A 20,672-nucleotide genomic window follows, 5' to 3' on the forward strand; every position below is an offset into this window, starting at 1 on the left:
GGATATGAACATTTTAAACATCTCTAGTCACTGATATATAATTCAGAAACTGTAACTGTTCCTTACTCCTTGAAACTAAGAGAGAAATACTTATAAGGGCTAATTTAAATATAAAAATTATAAGAGATTAGATACTGAAATTAAAAAGAGAACACTAGATCCTGAAGCTATTATTATACAACTTGAAGTTTCCAGAAAAGAGGACTAGGTAGGAAGAGAAGGGGAAGAAAAGGACATGCAGCCTGTATTATGTTATCAACTCAGAGTCTCAAACAGAGCCTGAAAGACGCATGTGCACTATAAACTAGCAGGTTGAACTGACAGTTCAGTCCCTGTTGTACTAGGAACCTGCATCAGTGACAGATGCTGGAGGCTCCTAACTCCAAAGCTGTTTTATTCCCAGCCTCTTCAAGTTTGGCTTTGGAACCCATTGCTCAAGATTTAAATGCAAGCAGTTGTAAGACAGTTTGTCACCAGGCACACATATATCAGAAAGACAGGCTTCAGAGCCTACTGAATTTGAGTTTAATGTCCAGCTCTACCATCTCATAGTTTTTTGCTTATTTTGTTTTGTTTTAACATTGGGCAAAGAAAATTCCATAGTTTTTTGCTTATTTTGTTTTGTTTTAAGAGTGGACAAAGAAAATTAATTTTTATAAGGATTAACAGGAAGTGTTTAGCTATCACGCATGCACAAATATTAGTAGCTATTGTTGGTATTATCTTTTATCTGAACATTCTGAGAGTTTAGAATCTGTGAAAGCAGCTCCCCCAGGGAGTAGGTCAGGAGAGGAGGCATGCCATTCAGAAGAGGCAAGAGAAATGTCATTTGGTGCTTGGGCCAACAGTAACTTTTCTGGAGGGTCCACTTCTGAGGCACTTCCCTCTTCCCCTTCTATCCACTTTCTTGCTCCCCCATCATTTTCCCTGTATAATCATGACACCCCTCAGAACTTCTTCCTTCCAATCACCACCACCCCATATAAAAACCATTTGGCTACAACAGTTCATGTGGCCAGCTATTTATGCTAAAATTACAGAGACACTTTTTAAATAACTTGTGATGTCTGTAAGTTACAAACGAGTGTTTACGAGATAGAGAACCAAAAACAGGAAAGAAAGAAGCCAAGAAAGTGCTAACATACATGCTTAACATCTACTATTTCTTAGAACCAAAAGCATAAAAAATGATTTCAAAAACCTCACTGTGAGATGAAACCTGATTATTTAAAATAGGTGAATGCTTTTCAAGTTGTCAATATATTAACTTCAGAAACTGTAACTGTTCCTTACTCCTAGAAAACAGGAGAAAAACTTATAAGGGCTAATTTAAATATGAAAATATGGAAAAGCATAAGAGATTAGATACTGAAATTCTATATCTAGACTTACAAAAAGAACATGGTCTACAGGAAAAGTACCAATTATTCTTGACAAAATTTAAAAGTGAAAAAGTCCTTAAGTACTTTCAATTTCCTTTCCTCCTAGCTTCTTTTTGTTCTGATCTCATGACACCTTCTCACTCTCTAACCTCCAAGAAAGACCCATCTGATCAGCAGTAGCCCTGCTGCTACTGCGCTTTTCTGTATGAACTCTCAAGTCCAGGGCTAGGCTGGTACCCTAACTAGACTCAACACTGACCAGCTTTAGCACATCAGGCAATCTCCTACTGTGCTGCTTTTCTTCTCTGTACAATGGGGTTTATACCAGATCATACATTTGCTCATGTCAGCATCTCTGGAATCTGATCTGATAGAGCAGTACTACAGCTTCTAGGACTACACATGTAGATTGACTATTAGATGGTGATGCCAGTTTAGTAGAGGCAGTAAAAAAAATTAGTTATTAGATCAACTGAGCTTGTGTGCACGGGTGGTGAGTGTGTGAACGATGTGATGGGACTACATTGTGGGGAAGGTTAGCTGCAGCCCCATCAGCTGGTCACAAGACAGAGTGTCATAACAAAAACTGTTAAGTCCTTGAGTCCATTGTCATTTCTTACTGATTGTCACAACAGCCTGATCTGGTGCTAAGTAGTGAGCACATTTTCTACTGACTCAGCAGAACACCCATTCCCATGAACACAGTTCATTCTCTAAGGTATATCCTGGCACATAGGGCCATCCCGGTGTTTATTTGGAAGGTATTTATTGTAATTTGGATGAACAACGTGGAAATATAGGACAAAATGTTTACTCCAATGAAAATTGGTTTGGCACTAAAAAAAAAAAAAATGTTTAAACTAGAGATAATTTGGAAAATGTAGTGGTAGGTCTCTCCACGAGATGGCACTCATTGTCTTCCTTACCTTTTATTTAAAGTTTCAACACATTAGTATTCAGAGTTACAGAGTAAGTACATGCCTATATACATACATATGTACACATGCATGTTCAAATACATGCACACATATATGCATATACATGTGTGTATTTATCATAGGTTTTAAATTTTACCTAGATTATTCATATTATTTTAATCATTCAATCTCACTTTTGACAAAAATTTTCATTATTTGGGGCCTTAAGGACATTGAGACAGATGGTATACAGGGTGCTCTGTTGGTGAGTGCGGGAAAGGATTCATGTCTTCCATCTTCTTCACTCCCACTCCATGTTCTGCTTATCCCATAGGATGAAAATAAAAGGTTGTCTTTGAGCCTAGGACTCCACCCACAGAAGGCAAGGATGCAACACATAACTACATAAACAGAGAACAGACAATAATATAATGGGATAAGCTATTTATGGCAAGACTACTTGTGAAGGTTGTTAGGGGACTGAGAAGGCTAGTATTTTGAGAGCTGATAGTTTTAGAAAAAAAAAGAAAAAGAAAAAGAACTTGAGGTTCACTTTCCTCAGGAAGAATCTTGTGCCTGTTAGCATTCAAAATCCGAGATTCTTTCCTTTGGTTAGTAAGGTCTAATTTGAACTAAAATAAAACTTCTTTTTATTTGATTTCTCCCCAGTATTCATACCTGTGCTCTCCTTAGACTGCTCTATCGGTGACACGCTTTGCTATGGATTTTGAGGTCAGAAAATCACAATTACAGTCTGCTTGAGAATCCACTAGAGCTTTGGATTATTAAGAAATAATTCTATTTCCACTGTATTAACTCTAAAAGGGGGAAAAAGATCAGGAATTCAGGCTCTATAGAAAGGCATATCAAATAATCGGTGAGGGAAATACGAGTTTCTCAGCAACAACAATCACGCCATCTTTGATTGCAAATTTAATTCACAGTGACCTTGTAAGCACTCAAACCAATTGGGTGCCTGGGAGACAGAAATGGAAAAGGTACCTGTAGCTCTGCACATCCCATGTGCCTTAAACAATGGCAACAAGGTCCTCCAGCCTCTGCAGGAACCCCTTCCTACCCCCTCTCTGGGAAGCAGCTCTTCATTTCTTTCTTACATGCATCAGTTTCCATCTACATAAAATCTCAAACATATAGATCACTCAAAGAATCTTCAGAGTTTGTGGAAAATTAGTGTTATGCAAAAATATGCATGGATTTAAAATTTTTTGTACCAATATTAACTCATGCTTTAATTCCATTGTTCTGTGAATTTTGGAAGCACCCTTGTATTTGTAAAGCTCTCTGTTCATTTCACAATACTCGGACATCTAAGAATCTTCTTTGTTCTTTTCAACCCCAAGAGTATGAAGGTGGATATGTTCATCTTAACTTTACACACGAGAAGGCTGAATAGGTGAGTGGTTTGTCCAAGGTCACTGGATAGAATCAAGGCCTAAAATGGAAAAAAAAAAAAAACCTTGTCCCCACATCCATATCCCACTCTACTTTTTACCTGATAATGTAAAAACCCTGAGATTGATATATCATAGGCAATAGATTCCTATTTCTTCTCTTGTACATGTAGATACATAATAAGTTACAACACTCGTACCAGTGGTTACATGTAGCACCTTACGACCTCAGTATTGTTTGTGATAGCCTTCCAGAGGACAGTCATGACCTCAGGGAAAAGACATAGAATATTACATTTTTCCTAGTTCCCAAACTGGATTTTTATTAAGTCCAGTCTCGGATTCATTTTTATTACTTCCCCAGGGAAGAGCTCATTTCCAAGGGTAGCAAGAACATCATTCAAAAGACAATTTGAATGTGGCCATTGATGTGTTTTGTTTTGTTTTTTCAAAACTACTGTTTGGATCACTCATGGGGAAGTCTTTAAAGCATTTTGAAAATAAATGCCACTTCCAACCTGATAGACACATATAGGCAGAGAATGGAAATACTGTATGTGTGTGTGTGTGTGTGTGTGTGTTTTCTGTGTTTCTGTGGATGCAGAGAGAGATTTGCTCTCTGGAAAAGAACTGATCTAAAAACTCATGAATTTATAGGTCAATAAGCCAGTCCCCTATTTTGCATCTCTTTCCTCGAGACGTAAGGAGTCTGAAGACACAAAGGCAAACCAAAGGGAGAAAAAGGAAGTCTGAGGTATAAATACTACCAAGGAGAAACATTTAAATGTGCCACTTCACTTTTGCAAAGATGTTGCTCTGAGCTACACAGGACTGCCTGAGACATTTCAGATCCTAAAGTGGCTAGCTCCAGTCTAACAAGTAGCTTTTTGCCTGCTTCCCAGGCAACCAAAATGTCATTGTGTGCACATGCTTGTGTGTGTAAAAATTTGTATGCATCTCTCATATTCTCTCTTTTTACATCATGTTATCATGTAAGGACTATGTGTATGCATTTGCATGTGATATGTATGTTTAATGTGTCTTTTTTCCTGCTATTTGAATTTTTGCTGTTCCTAATTTTTAAATTTTTTAATACCAATGGAAAGCATTTAAAGACAGCAGAGTATATCAAAAATCTGTTTACAAATGGCTTTGGATACAATAATTATATTGTCACATGTACATACACCTACACATTCACACACACACACACACACACAAACCTCTTCTACCCATTCGCCAGCAATGAATTAAATGATTAATGGCTACTTTCTCTTAGGTCCATTAAAAAGCAGCATTCTAAGACACCATTCTTCTGCCAAAATGCAGCGAATTCCCTTTGAATCTGTGACCCTGTTGATTTTGTTCACTGCCAAATTTCACATCATGAAAAAAGAGCTTAACACCGAAGTGATTAAATTTCAGGGAGAGCTGATAGAATAGAGTTCTTCAAAACCTAAACCCTGCCAATTTTGATGTCCCTAATTTATTCCAACAGCCATTTAAGTCTAAATGCCTCCATTTTAATCACATTAACAGTATATTACAAAGATACTGAACACCCAAAGAACTCCAGTTGCAAAATGAATTTGGCTCCCCCCTCCTTCGTGTTTGGAAGGATCTCTCCTCACAGAAACCTTTAGCCACAGCCAGCCCTTATATTTGCCTATTTCCTTTGATTCCTTCTGCTTCCTTAGCCAGAGGCCTGGGCCTTGGCACTTGCCCAGATATTACAGGGGAAATAAATACCCCCATTACCCATGCAACAACAAAGGGACTAAGCTGCTCTTTCTGGCATTTGGCTCACCTTGAGAGCTTATATTTGTCTAACACATAGAGAGAAGTCAGTGTATGAAATTAAGCCACATCGGGCCAAATTAGCATTGTTCTCTCACCAGGGAAGCAACAACAACCCCGAGGAAACTGTGTAGTCCTGATCCCCCTTCTTAATTCCACCAGCTAATGGTGTATCAGGCCTTCAGAAGAGCCAATGTTAGATTTGTTTATGCCACACTTGAGCCATTGCCAGTTTTTCCATTCCTCTGGTAGCATACTCATAAAGCTGCAGGAAAGTTGAATATTTAATGCATATATTTTATTTGAAACCAAGTGCTTCTGTTCTCCAGGGTCTACTTTCGTTCACCAGCCTACATCCCAGGAAATAGAATAAACATTTTTCTCCTCTGCACAAGCCAAGTTATTTCCATATTTAGTTTCCCAGCAGCCATCAGACTACATGTGTGCATGGACTGCAATCTTCAGTATCTCCTTACCATTTTGCCCATGCCGCATGGTGGTTACAAGCTGGGGCTTTCCTGTCAGACAGACTGGGCCAACCTCTCAGCTCTGCTACTCACCATATAATTTTCAGCTTGTCATTTATAGTCTCTAAGGTTCAGTTTTGCCCACCAGTAAAATGGGGGAAGTAATCATAGCTACTCTACATGGTGCTGCCTGAGAAACAAGTGAGATAATGCACAAAAAGTACTTAATGGAGTGCTTATCAATGCACTCAATTCAGTAGCGATACAAGTGCTTAACCGGTGTTATTGATAATATTATCATTATTAATACTCTCCTCCTAAATTGCTTGAATTCAAATTTTATCACCACTCCATAATAACACAGAAAAAGAGATGAGGAAGATATACACTATTTGGGGCTTGGGATAGTACTTCTTCAGATGTTTTGTTATTATTAAGCTCTGTTGGATGAGAAGAGGCTAGTTGCCAGAATTTTTTATACAGTATGAATTTAAAGGTAGCAATATGCATGAAAGAAGAGCTGCAGATTGCCTTCAAGTTGCATTTGCATACTAAACCCACTCATTTTCCTTGGATTGTGTGATTATTTAAGGCACAGATGGAAATTCAAGGATGCCACTCCTTAGAACCTTTCATCCCTTCCATTCTATTGCTGGGTGTTCCATGTCATACTTTCTTCTGTAATTTCATTTCCACTGGCTAAGAACCCTTAAAAGATTTTTAAGAAATAATTTTACCAAGTCCTCTGTTTCCACTTTAAAATCTTTGAAAGAAATACATGGTGAAAATAAAATTAAATACCTAAATGCAGGTTATTTTCTTCCTCTTTGTTGAGCTAAGGTGACATCTTCTAAAGCCAAAGCTCCTTTAATAACTTCAGTTGGTTGTAAGGCAACCTGTGCATTCTTGTAAGCCCTTCTGGCTGAAGTTGGGGGTGGAATCCCATGTTAAAAGATGAACTGAGTGAGACAAACATGAGGTAATTGTCCTTAATCAGATTATTAAAATGATGGGAAAAAAAGATTATTTTGAGAAGTTTTCCTTTCGTACACTCAACATATACTTTTGATAAACAGGTAGTTTTGCCATTGTGCAAGGTGAAATGGATTTTGGTACCTCAACAGTAGATGGGATATTCAAATTTCTGTTCAAGCAGCAGATCTATTTTCCCTGGAGAAATTTGTGATCTTTTCATAAAGATCAGTTTGTATAAGGACTAATTTAATGAATAGAGTTCTAGTTCAAGTGATGGAGTGAGGCCAGCTGTGGTGGCACAGCAGTGACACAACACTTAGCCATGCTGAGGTCCCATGGAGAGGTCCTGGGGTTCATGTCTTGAGATCTCCTGGTGCATGCCAGACCTGCGCATTCCTGTAAACCCTCCTGGCTGAAGTTGGGGGTGGGATCATGGAGTGAAGCCTTTTTTGGAAATGGCCATCTCTCGCTCTCTCTACCTACTTTTGTATATCTCTTTCTGTTTCTTGTTTTCTCTTGCTTATGGAAGAAACAAATGAAGCTAGAACAGGTTCTTTTTTTACCCTAGACAATCGGCCCTCCACACAGATGCTGAGGAAACAACAAAAATACAAGCAAGTGTTAACACCACTTCTAGCTGCCTGAAAGGGAAGAATTTGTAGCCAAAGAGAGGCATGTACTGTTAAAGTTTCTCACTTCTCCAAGGGAGAGTGTGCCATTTATATTTGAGAATGGGGAGGAGAACTTTTTGAACACTGTAGGTCCATGAGAAAGCAGAGTCCATTCTCTTCTGTCTGAAGAATGGACAGTAATTCTTCACTGACAAGTGGAACACGGTGGTGCTAAGAACAACAATAAGACATTGAATATGTGTCCTGTTGCCTGAGGCTGCCCTGGAAGTACTGGTATTAGACTACTTTTCTTTCAGGACCAGTGAGACAACTGTATTAGTTGTAACCAGGCAACCAGAGAACAGTTAGCCCAGTCATTCAGGGGTTAACCAGATATCTGGGTCAAGTTGCTGAAACACATCAATAGTCTCAGGTTATTAAGCTACCAAGAGTCTCTAGAGAAAATATACTTAATAATTATCTTGAGATATAGCTAAAAACCATTCGCACTTATCTTACAAATACGGCATTGACCGCTTATCGAATTAAAGTGACTTCAGCCAGTTACATGACTAAGGTCTATGGGGAATAGTCTGAGGATATTAAAAAACAAAACAAAAAAAATCTTAAAATCTAGCACTTTTGTGGAAGGCCCTAGGTTCCCATAACTGAAAACTCTTACAACACATAGGGAAAATAAATATATTGTATGAATAAGATAAAACTGCAAACCTCTTTAACAAATTTGGGTTTTTGAGCACTAAATTCATTATTTTTATATCAATTTTTATTTGAGGAAATCTCTTCCTACCAATTAGTTTAAGGGCAAGTGACTTTAGTCATTCCACAAGAATAGATGAGTAGTAATTTGATGTTAGGATTCATACCTTTGCTTCTTAAGAACAATCAGCAATAAAAATGTCATAACACCAATAAAGAATGCAGAGAAGTGACTTTTCTCATTTACCCTTTATGACACCATTTTTGCCAAGATGGTTTCCTCTTGGACATGTACACTTGGAATTTTCAGTATTTATTTTCTCACTAATGTTCTTCTAAATCCAGACCTGACTATAGATTGCTCCTCTCAATTTTCACTTCCATCCTCTTGGCACCAGCTATCTGAGTTATCGACTGATCTCCACTGTCCTGTCATTCTCTCTGGCTACGGAACCTGAGTCACTTACATGCATTTAGAGATATCTTTGGATGCAGACCTGTTAAATCACTAGGCAGACTGATGATGAAGTACCTTAGCCATTTGCACTTGTATAGAGGAATATCATCCACTTATCTGCAGTGTACTTCTCAAGTAAGCAAGCAGGAGATTTGTTCCTCTGTCAGCCTTTGTGTGCAATTCTCTTTCACTCTCCATCATTCTAGCAGCAAGAGCATTTGACATTAAGTGTGCTGCACGGTGTGTCTTAGCACATGGTGTCTCCAAGTTTTTGGAAAAAAATCTAAAAGCCAATGCTAGATTAATAAATATTTTAACTCAGTTTGAACAGGACAACCCCAAAAGTCAATTACTTAAAGGAAAATATGCCCAGTTGTTATATAATCTGTACAGTATGTACCTTAGTATTTTAAAAAGATCACAATCCTGAGACTGAAAAGACTTGAGTTTTTACTCTCTCTTCTCATAGCTAATGTAAGACCTTGTGGTCTCACAACCACATGGACTGCCAGCTGTAAAGTGAAAGGTGGGCCGTGATGATTTCTTTAACACCCCATCTAGCTCAAAAGTTCTGTGTTCTTGGGACCAGCAGTTAGCGTAATGGCTATGTCGCTGGACTCCCACGTAGTCGATCGCGGTTCGAGTCCCGGACCCAGTGGCTTAAACTCACACCAGGCACGTGTGCATGCGTGCCCAAGATCCCAAGAGGAGAATGGAGGAGAAGGGACTGCAGCATGGCCATCCCCCCTGGGGGGTGAGTTCTCGCTTTCTCTCTCTCTCTCTTTCTCTGTCTCGCGAGCGCATGTACCCTCTAGCAAAACCCTCTCCAGAAAAAAAAAGAAAAGAAAAGAAAGAAAAGAAAAGAAAGAAAAGAAAAGAAAAGAAAAGAAAAGAAAAGAAAAGAAAAGAAAAGAAAAGAAAAGAAAGGAAAAGAAAGTTCTATGTTCTTAAGATGCTGTAAACACTTTCCTTTCAGAGAATAACCAGAGGTAGAAATTCAAAAGATGGGATTTCCAAGCAATGGTGGTGGTATATTGTGTCTTATTGGAGGTGATCTTGTGGAAGAGCTGGTTACCTATCAGTTCATCTCTGCATACCTGTTTGGGTGACACCCACAACTATTGGAAACACCAGTGAATAGATTCTGAAGCCATACAATAGAGGGCAAGTAGGCAACTGTTTGTTTCTCAAACTGATTTAAACCCACTAAATGCCAGTCAAACAGGTCAAATAAAGGCCTTTAGTATGAACTTGGAGGTAATCCTGTGTCAGGGCCATGTTCCAAGTAAAGCATTTAAGTGGTCAGGTGTGATGGTTGGTAGAAAATTTAGAAGGTCATGGCAGTGATGCTTGTCTCTCGGGAGAGGTGAGTGCTGAAACTAGGTACAGTGGTCTAAGGAGCAGACATAATAAATGCACTGACTCTAACGACTGATACACAGCGTAGAATAATGAGTTGTTCTGGTGAGTCCAAAAAAGTTTCCGTCTCTAACCTTTCCTATGATTTGACACCTTCTTTACCTTGTATTAATTTCTTCATTTGGCTTACAACAAAATTTACTTTTTTCTTACTTTCAATATGATATTCTTTCCACAAAGACTATTTCTAATGCCTTTCCTTCTTCCTAAATGATTTACTACTTTGTCTTTCCTGCTCTCTATTTTGCTTCCTTTCACTAAAAAAAAACAAACAAAGGGGCTGGCAGGGGGTGTAGTAGTTAAGACGCTGGATCTCACATGACTGACTGCAGTCCATGTACTGGACCTGATTGTTGGCAAGTCACACCAGTGCATGGGTGTGCATGCCTAAAATCCAAGGAGGAGAATGGAGAAAATGGGATTGTGGTGTGGCCATCTCTTCTGGGGGTGATTTCTCACTTTCCCTCTCACTGTCTCTGTCTGTCTCTCTCTGGTGAGCACACATGCCATATGATAAAAAACAAACAAAAAAGCAAAACCAAAAATTTAAGCAAGACAAAATAAAATATAATCTTTTCCCAACTATTCTGGTAATTAAGGCAGAGTAGGATGTGGAGTTTTACATGATGAGCTGGTTCTGGTGTACAAGATGAATGCAACTACAACTCCTTTAAACTTTGTCCCCAAGTTGGTCTAGTAACTGGATTGTTAATAATTGTTCTTCCTTAATCTCCAAGTCACTGTGTGTTGACATACTTCTCTCTACTGCTTCACATCTCTGATTCTTGGTTCATGTGACTCTTGGCCCATGCGACTCCTGGCCTATGTGCAGCTACAGTTCAGACAGTAGACAAGATACATATTCAAGGACAGGTGCTGAATTTGGTCAACAGAATTGAGAAAAACGAGGCCCATATCAGTTTTGATAGTCAATCTATAAAACACACTTCCTTTTTTAACATTTAAATTCTATCTAATATTTCCTGATTGGGAGTTCTATTTCTTTTCAAGTGTTGTTTCTCATAGGTAAATTCTAGATCACCTTACCTTCACCAAGATAAATGTTCCTCATATGTGTAAGATGCTGTTTCAATAAAAACATGTATCTTCTCAGACAGAACGTTTGTTCTACCTGTGAATCCCCCAACAGGGTGCCATATTTTGTTTCTACTTTTACTTTCCCTGTGGAGGGATCATATTCCTTATCTGTAAACCATGATTTCTGAGAAGTTGAGGATGGATTGAACTATTTTCTCCTGATTACTGTTAGGCCTCAACGTAGAATATATGAGCTACCATTTTTGAAGATCAATTCATTGCACTTCTTTTAGTACCATGGTTTTATAATCTTTAATGTGCCCCAATCCAAATCCTTTACTTTATAAATAAGGAATATAAGTCCTCAAAAGGTTTAGTGACTTATCCGAGTTTACAGAGCTAATGAGAAAGAAAGCAGGTGGTATCCCATACTTTCTGATTTTACATTCACCATTCCCTGAAAGAATGCTGCTATAGTTCCAGTGACATGCATGCAATGATCACACACGTACATTGAGTATGCTTAAATCAACTTATATGTTGAGAGTGCTTTAATATTTAGATCTGTATGGTATTTCCAACAGAGTACATTAGGCCACCAATGCCACGATGACCTTTTTATCCTCTAGTTAGAAAAGATGGCTGACATCCACATTTCACATTTACAAAGTCATAATCATGTTCTTCCCTCTATCTATGAGAGGTTGATTTTATTTCCCTGTATAGATGAGGGCATCTAACTTTCCAGAACAGAACCTGGCCATCACTCAAGTCACATAACTCCCATTCAGGTAGACCTTACTGTACTCATATAAAGTGCATTGTAAACAAGAGAGGTGCCCATACTCTCTCAGCAGAGAGTTCTGAGAAAGATTAGTTCTAGTGAAGGCACTGCCAGGGCACAATCTGACTTCACACTTCTGCTCTTTGCAGTACACCTGGTCAAGCATGCAACTGTGCTTATAAATAAGTTTTGATGAAATGATGCTACAGTATTTGGTCTCCAGATCTCTAACATTTATAATGATGAATCCTACATTGTGGTATCCTGTTTTGAACTTTCAAATTTGATTGGAATAATGGCAGTTAATAACTTCTATGAATTTATTTATATATTTATTTATTTAGATTTTTATCAAAGGGTGTGTGTGCTCACCACAGAGAGACAGAGAGGGACAGTAAGAGGGAAAATGAAAAATACTCCCCCACCCCCCACCCAGTGCAGGTGGCCATGCCACAGTCCCTTCTTCTCAATTCTCCTCCTGGGATTATGGGCATGCACACACACAAGCCAAGCATGATTTTCAAGCTAACAAGTCCAGTTTTTGAACTACAGTCAACCATGTGAGAGTTCAGTGCCTTAATTACCACATCACCTTCTGACCCGTCTATCAAATTCTTTTTGACAAAACATTTTATATACGAATAAGCATATAAGCAAATGACTCTGTTTTAATTTCTACTTTGTGAACTATTTAAGAAATGCATGTGGGGAGAATTTGGTTAACAGACACTAGAGAACAAGATAAGAGAAATAAGTTCTAGAGTACACTAGCACAGTAGGGTAACTACAGTTGGTAACAATTCAATGTGTGTTTCAAAATAGTTATTGGAGAAGATTTCAAACCTTTATAACATATTCTAGGCCTCCTCATCTCCTGTAAGTGCATCTCCTGACAGAAACTGCTTCCAACTTTCCTTAGAAAGCAGTCTGATGGTCTTATGGGAAAGTCTAAGGTTTGGATCTCTGATCAACCTGAACAGGTCAAGATCTCCTGACTCGCTGAAGCTGGAAGAAAACGGGGGATTAGATCTTTACCTAGTAAGATCCTATGGATGATCTCTATTTCTGTCTCTCTCTCTCAAAGAAACATTTTTTAAAAAGAAATCTAACAAAAATGGGGTTAACTGATCATTTGCCTTTCATAAAAGATCATTATGAGATGCTTTAGCCCAAAGCTATGACAGGCGCTGAGAGAAGTTTTGACTTACAGCTTCATTAATTGTAGTAAAGTGGGAAAGCCCTAAAACATTAGGAGATGTAGGTTCAAGGCCTGACTCTGCCATCAGGTAACTTTCCTCACTAAGACAAGTCACTTAACCTGCCTATGTCTTAATTTCCTTACCCAAAAAAAGAACATTTAAAGTTTTGTGAGAATTTAGTAAGGTAATGAAAAAGTGCTTTCAAAATCTATGGCACTGAGGCCAGAAAGTGACAAAGTGATAAAACACACTATTCTGAGAGGATGACCAACAGGGGAATGTTTCCAGTTCAAGTCCAGGGACCTCCCTAAATACATCAGGTACATGGAGGTCCATGATCCAGAGTGGCTGAAGGCTGGGGGTAGACAGGGTTCTTGAAATCTCATTGAGGGCACTCTGTCTCTCTTTCTTTATGTATCTCTTTCATGGAAGAAAAAAACTAATGAACTTTTTTTTTTTTTTTTTGAGAAGATTTGCTTTAGGGCACGTGTGCTTGCCAAAAAGACAGAGAGAGGCAGAGAAACAGAAAGTGAGAAATCACCCCCTGGAGGGATGGCCATGCCGCAATCCTTTCTCCTCCATTCTCCTCTCAGGATCTTGGGCATGCATGCACACACGCCCAGCGTGAATTTAAGCCCCTGGTTCCAGGACTCAAACTGAGGTCTGCTACATGGGAGTCCAGAAACATAGCCATTATGCCAACTGCTGGTCCCATTAATGAACTTTTTAAAAATACTATGGTTCTTCAAAAATGCAGGCTTAACTTCACTTACACATCATGTGAAACCAGGGCCAGCATATGGCATAGTGGTTACGTCACTGGACTCACACATGGCAGGGCATGGTTTGAATCCCAGACCCATTGACTTGAAACTCACGGCAGGTGCACGTGTGTGCATGCCCAAGATCCCAAGTGGAGAATGGAGGAGAAGGGACTACAGCATGGCAATCCCCTCAGTGGAGAATTTCTCACTTTCCCTCTCACCATCTCTGTTTCTCTCTCTCTCCAGTGAGTGCAGGAGCCTTAAGGCACAAACCACTACAAAAAAAAAAAAATACATACACATTTTGTGAAACCAACATACAAAGAAAAATTCTAACACAAGGATGAAGGACAGACAGAAAGGTAAACCCCATTCATTAGTCATTTCCTAAGTATGTATTGTGAGGTGAACAATACCTTATGCATGAGAACTATAGGAATGGACAAAACAGACTGCTAATTAACTGTGTCACTGCTAACATTGCAGGAGTGTAAAATTATTTGCATCTCTTCTTCATTCATCACGCACAGCAAAAATCATCCATACTTCTACAACTGCTTTCAAACACCACTGATACAAAGTAAATCAAGGTACATTTATTTTCACTTGTATTTGCATTCATTTCTGTTTCTTTCAAATGAAAAGATTCGTGCACAACTACTGTCAAATCTATTTTTTACATTTACAGTTGGTCATTATTTGTTAAAAGATCAGGAAAATGTGGATGTGCAGGAGTAAGGTCCCGGGTCTCCCAGCCCTCTCCTTGCCCAGGGGTGGCTGCTCTGCAGACTTGGCAATGCACAGTCAGTGGCCAGACAGCCTCGAGTTTTCCTGCACGCTCTGCTGGCTCCCCAGCCTGCTTCAATCCCAGCCTTGCAATCTTCAAACTGCTGATTCATGCTCATGATGCAAACTTAATGACCGTGAACACGCTCCCAATTTTTTCTTCAGGCACATTTTCTTGGTACAGAGGCAGATGATATGCTAATGCAAATTGGCAGACTTGAACTCAAACTGCAAAAATCTGATCTGCCACGTGCAGGGAACAAAGGACAAGAGAGACTTCAGGGCTGCCCTCTTGGCTTAGGGTCCATTTCTGTTGTGCAGGTACACAGTAAGTGCTCAACAAAGAGACCTGGCATTCACACAGACCCATGGTGGCCATGAGGATTTTAAATCACTGTGGGCAGCAATTCTTCTCATTAAAATAAATTTCCTTTGAGCCCTTTCAGGAACACGCTTTAAGGGACTCTCAGCTAGTTTCTTCCTTTGTGTCAGACAGCTCTGGGTCGGCAGCATATACTGAACCAATGAGGTGGAAAAGTCTGAATTTGCCTTTTCCCAAAATCCATCTCGCCACAAGCTGGCTGCCTCTTGCTTCTGAGTCATACAGGGAGGGTTTGCTGGAGGTCACTGCAGTTCCATGGGCCAATTTGGAGTTGTAATGTATTGCTGTTGAAATAATGTTTAATCTCTTCTTGTCAGCTGGCTGGATGATACAAGAATATTACTCTTGTGTTGCCGCACAAGTGATTAAGGTACAAGAGCACAGAAAGTCCTGCTTCCACAGTCGCCTCACAGGAAGGCACAGAAGATTCTGCAGGAAGAACGAGCCTTCTGCAACATACAGATATCCTCAGAAAGACAATTCGGGAACCGGTTTATTAGAGACTGGCTTTTCCTAGCTCTGCTGTGTAGAATGCCAGGTTGTTGGCTCCTGTTTTATTCAGCTTCTCCTCTCTCTGACTCAGATGCACGAATTTTCTGACCACAGACTCGGAATTTACTGTAAAATGAGTCATCTGGTACAAACCAGTCAAAATTCTCCAGGCAAATGCAGCTCAGATCTAGAGTTGTTATTTCTACTCTGAAATGGTCTCTTTCATTTTATCAGGGAATTCATCTGTTCTGTGGGTCTGAGTGAGCCTGTGTTCATATGCTAAAGTGAATAAATCACTTCAGGTAATTTCATGCCCAAAGCCACAATCTCCAGTTGACAAAAAGGAAGATGTTTGGTTTCAATTGGAAAGGTCACAGTTGATCTGCTAAACTGAATCTAAAGGTGATATACTGATAAGCTTAGAAAAGAGTAAAGAAATTCCTTACGAAGCAGAGTGAAAAGGAAGATTTTCTTTTTTTAGTCTCAGGAATAAGATTCAAATCAAAGTTCTGAGAAAGAGGTCATTCGAGGTACAGAGACCCCAAGGTTGGCTGTAATAGGTTTATGGTTCTATAAACTGCTTATAACTAGTTGTTTCCTTGATCAGGTAAGCACTTCAAACAATGCTGACAGAGCTATTACCACTTTACAATAAAATACTGCACTAAGAATTATATTGTTTCTTCAGTTCTCTGAGAAGCCAAATCTTACTTGATCCCAAACAATCAAATTTCTGTTTTATCTTTTGAAGTGATCTAAAGCCAACAACATAGCCATAGAAACCATAGACTCTTACTGCTATCATTGTGGGTGTCAGATGAGGTAAAGATCTCTCATCAAATGTTGGAGTCCAGAAGAAAGAGCCACCACAATCCTTTTATTTCCTCTAAGGATGTCACACATTGGCACTGCGGGTAGTATAAAAAGGCTCATACTCATAAACCTGGAGTATTCCAAACTCCATCTACAAGACTCTAAAGCTATATAGGCTCAGTGAGAATGGCCCTTGGATTTAGACTCTAGTGAAAGTGTCCAGGTAGTAAATTTAAATGGAGAAAGTTCTATGAAAATGACCATCCCCATTACACGGACAAGAAGAATGAGTCAGAGCAAGTTAAATTCCTCCACATCTCCACCACCAAGCAATAAACTAGAATTCATTTCTTTTTCAACCTTATGACTTAAGTTGGATATTCATCAGATCATACCAAATTCTTTTTGAAAAGGAAAAAGAAGAAATAGAAATTTGGATAATGAAGCACAAAATCTCTGAATTTGGAGGTTGAACATCTCTGTTAGGAACAATTTTCCAATGACTCTTTTTTTTTTTTTTTTTTTTTTTTTTTAGATCAAGGAGTAGATCTTGGGGCCAGACCCAAGAAACAAGTCCCATTTAAAAAGTAGTATTTGTCATTACTTTGTGTTTGGCCCATTCAAAGTCTTCTTTATTAGTTATTCTGAGATATAGAGTAAATTATTAACTATGTTTACCTTATTATATTTTTTTGAAGAGATTCTTGCTATAGGGCGTGTGTGCTTGCCAGGCAGACAGAGAGAGACAAAGGGATAGAAAGTGAGAAATCACCCTGCAGGGGGGATGTCCATGCCGCAATCCCTTCTCCTCCATTCTCTTCTTGGGTTCTTGGGCACGCACGCACACGTGCCTGGCGTGAGTTTAAGCCACCGGGTCCGGGACTCGAACCGTGGTCGATTACATGGGACTCCAGGGACATAGCCATTACACTAACTGCTGGTCCCTACCTTATTATATTTTACAACTCTAAAAAATGGCCAAGATGTTGGATATGCTAGTCACACTGAGTTGATCAATACAGCCTGTATTCTTTTACTGAAAAATCATACTGTAGCCCCCCAAAATGTACAAATATTACATGTCAATAAAAACTATCTAAATAAATAAAAGTAACATTTGACTGAGAGCAAAGATTTTTGAGCAAAATTCTAAAAAGTTGACCCTGACTTATATCTCCTTCAAATAACTGACTAAGGTAGCCAAAGAGTTAAATAGTCTGTTGTTCTCCACCAAAGGAAGGGCTGATTCTTAAGTAGCAACAAATGTTGAATACTGAAACGATCAGCAAAGCGTGTTTCTCATAGACAAAAATGTCTAATATAAGAGCAATGCTTTGGAATGACAGCATGTTTGTTGTCAACATGTATGATGAGAAAGAATAATAAAGGCAAAATTAAGAAAAATTAGAAAGGAATGGCAATAATTAGCGAGCACAGAGCAGACTCAGCCTTGGTCTGGGAGCACTGGCCTCTCTGGCCAGGCCCTCCTCCATGACCAGTTGTGACCCTCTGTGTCCAACTCCAGTGGATGCATTACTCCCAGGTTGGGTCTTATTCCCACTGGAGTACCATAAAAGAGCTATGGCCCAGCTCTGTTAAGGAACCTCCAGTCATTGGCCAGTCTCAAAAGGAAAAGAAATTGTAGGAATGTCACAATTGGAACTGCCTGCTCAAAAATAGCTGCTAAAGTCTAACCGAGTGACTGACTAAAATGGCAGAAAGAGTAATTACCTTACTGGGTGTTCTATTGAGAAGGTATTATATGCTAGATATGGTACAGGAACTCTTTATGCTTTCTCATCAAATGTCCTTATGAACCATGTGAGTGGGAAACTATCCCTATTTTACTAGACACTGAGAAAGAAAGAGGTTCAGCTATTTCCTTAAGGTGGAGACTCAGTTTCAGGTAGGTTTAAACTCTGTATGTTCTTTGGACTATTTCAAGCTAAGAAGATGTAAGTGCAATTTATACACACATTATCCTCAAGTATTGAAAAATGCATGCTGATTAACTAACGTCTTTATTTATTATAAAATTATAATAGATGGTCACAGGACAGAACTTAATGACCCCAAAATTTTCATTAGTGCTTCTATAATTTTGAGTCCACTGAAAAATGGACAAGTTATTCTTAGCGAGAAGAGTCAGGGAAAGGGAGCACATAAGAATTACCTGAGTGACCTGTTCAAGTATATTTCTCATTCTTATGGCCTTTCTAACCCACTTCATGTTCATTAATCAATGTTATTGGTACACTGTGTTTTATTCTTTAGAAACACTGGGTCAGAAGAAAATGTGTGCATTGTTTTTTAAGTTTTCACAAAAATCATGTTTCTATGTTTCTTTATTATCCTCTCTATTTTAAATAAAGTAATTTCTAGGTAACTTTTTTCAAATTATAGCTCATTTTCAACCTCTCACAATTTTTTACATATTTTAGGAGGTATAACCAATATTCTTATGATAATATGAATGATTTACATACTCCATTTACTTGACTGATATTGTTGACTTTCATACTCATATATGTACATTCAGAGTTTCATTAAATAACTGGCTTCTGATCTGATTAAAAAGAGAGTGAATTACTTCATTAGAAAATAGAAAAACCCCCTAAGGATAGGATAGGAAGTAACTTCAATAGATCAGGCTGCTTTATCATCTTTTCATCAGTGTAGTTGACATCTATTTACTACCAAATGTCTACAATATGCCAGCTGGATTCTACTCTAAAGTAGACTATCTATTTGTTCAGCTAGCTTTTTGCTTGTGTTGGAGAAACATTACTCAGAATAGAGATGCATTGAATTGTACTAAAGGCATTCACAAATTTCAGAGTAGTTATTAATTTGCCCTTGAGTGACTATGATTGTTGAAGATAAAGCATTTATGTCTTTCAGGTGATACTTTCTAGTAATAATTGTTAATAATTTCTCTCTCTACAAGTTATCTTATTATATAGGCTGAAATGTGGGCTTAAAGAAAATTGGATTGGCTAAGCTTAAATGAAAACATAAACTAAACATACTGAAATGGACCCTGTAGAAGCTAGAGACTTACAGGGTACATTTTTAAGAGAATCCCTGTACCGGTTCTGCTCTGGTATTGTCGTAGTCTCATTTCTCTTCTTTCTGTATTCCCTTCCTGAAGCAGAGGATTTATGACTGCCCTAATTATCACCAAAACATCATGGAATGTCTGATGAATAAGGTAGCTTAACAGTTATTCTTTTATTTATTTATATGAGAGATTTTTGCTGTAGGGCATGTGCACTCGCCAGAGAGACAGAAAGAGACCAAGAGAAAAAAATGAAAAAGCATGCCCCCCCGCCAAGTGGGATGGCCACACTGCAATTTCTTCCCCATTTTCCTCTTGGGATTTTGGACACACATGCACACGTGCCCAGCATGAGTTTCAAGCTGCCAGGTCTGGGACTCAAGCCCATATTGGGCCATTTGAGCCCACACCTTAACCATCATCCAACCTACTGGTCCTATGACACTTATTACTTACCTTAGAGGTTATACCATGGGACATCTGGCTGCTTTGAAAGATGAAGTCAGGAAGGGTCATGCCGAGGTGGTGACTTGTCCTTGTCTAGGTGATTCTTGTCAAGTTCATAGCCTCACTTTCTGTATTTTGTATTTTGTATTTTTTTCCCTGCAAGTATTTGGAAAATATTATCTAACCTGCAGGAATCTGGAAATTGGAAACATGAAGGCCTGTCTGAGAAACAAAACACTGCTGCAAAGAATTTGATTTAGCATCATGACTTTTATTCATTTTTAATAGAGAATTTCATGGCTCATCAAGGGATAAGCTAGTCTATCATAAGAAGTTGTCTTTTTGTTCATTTCAGAAAGTGCCATACTGTGATTGTGTATGTGCTTTGAAAAGAAATCAACACAGTATAAAAAAAGGGGGGCTGCTATTCTGTTCTCTTTCCCCACCTTTTCTGTAAGATCCCATTTCTGCCTTCAAAGACCCTCTCACAAGCTTTCCAATTCCTCCCTGCAGCCTGTATTAATGGGTGTCATAGCTCAGCAATGATCATCGTTTCCTATTATACTTACAGTTAAACTAATGTGGTGGAATGATCTCTGTGCCAGAATCCCTTAATTTCTTTTTCTTTCCTTCACACAGCTGCAGACTAGAACCAAATGCTCAAATATCCTTCTTATATAACTATAGCGAAGTGAGTGTTTGCCTGTTTCTCTTTCTCTTACCCTTATTCTCCATCTCTCTCTGTATTTATA

The 20,672-nt window shown here is 38.7% G+C and overlaps 1 long non-coding RNA gene across 2 annotated transcripts in view; it reads right to left on the reverse strand.

Moving 5' to 3' along the window:
* Positions 1–20,073, reverse strand: part of LOC102480455 (uncharacterized) — a 178,067-nt gene extending 157,994 nt beyond the window's left edge. For both annotated transcript variants that reach the window (XR_333178.1, XR_333179.1), the window contains exon 1: positions 19,930–20,073. This is a non-coding gene — a long non-coding RNA (uncharacterized LOC102480455). The remainder of the gene's footprint in view (positions 1–19,929) is intronic.
* Between the last annotated feature and the right edge of the window lie 599 nt (positions 20,074–20,672).

This window comes from Tupaia chinensis, unplaced genomic scaffold (assembly GCF_000334495.1).
Source record: "Tupaia chinensis unplaced genomic scaffold, TupChi_1.0 Scaffold000008_1, whole genome shotgun sequence".
In the NCBI taxonomy this organism is placed as follows: Eukaryota; Metazoa; Chordata; class Mammalia; order Scandentia; family Tupaiidae; genus Tupaia; species Tupaia belangeri.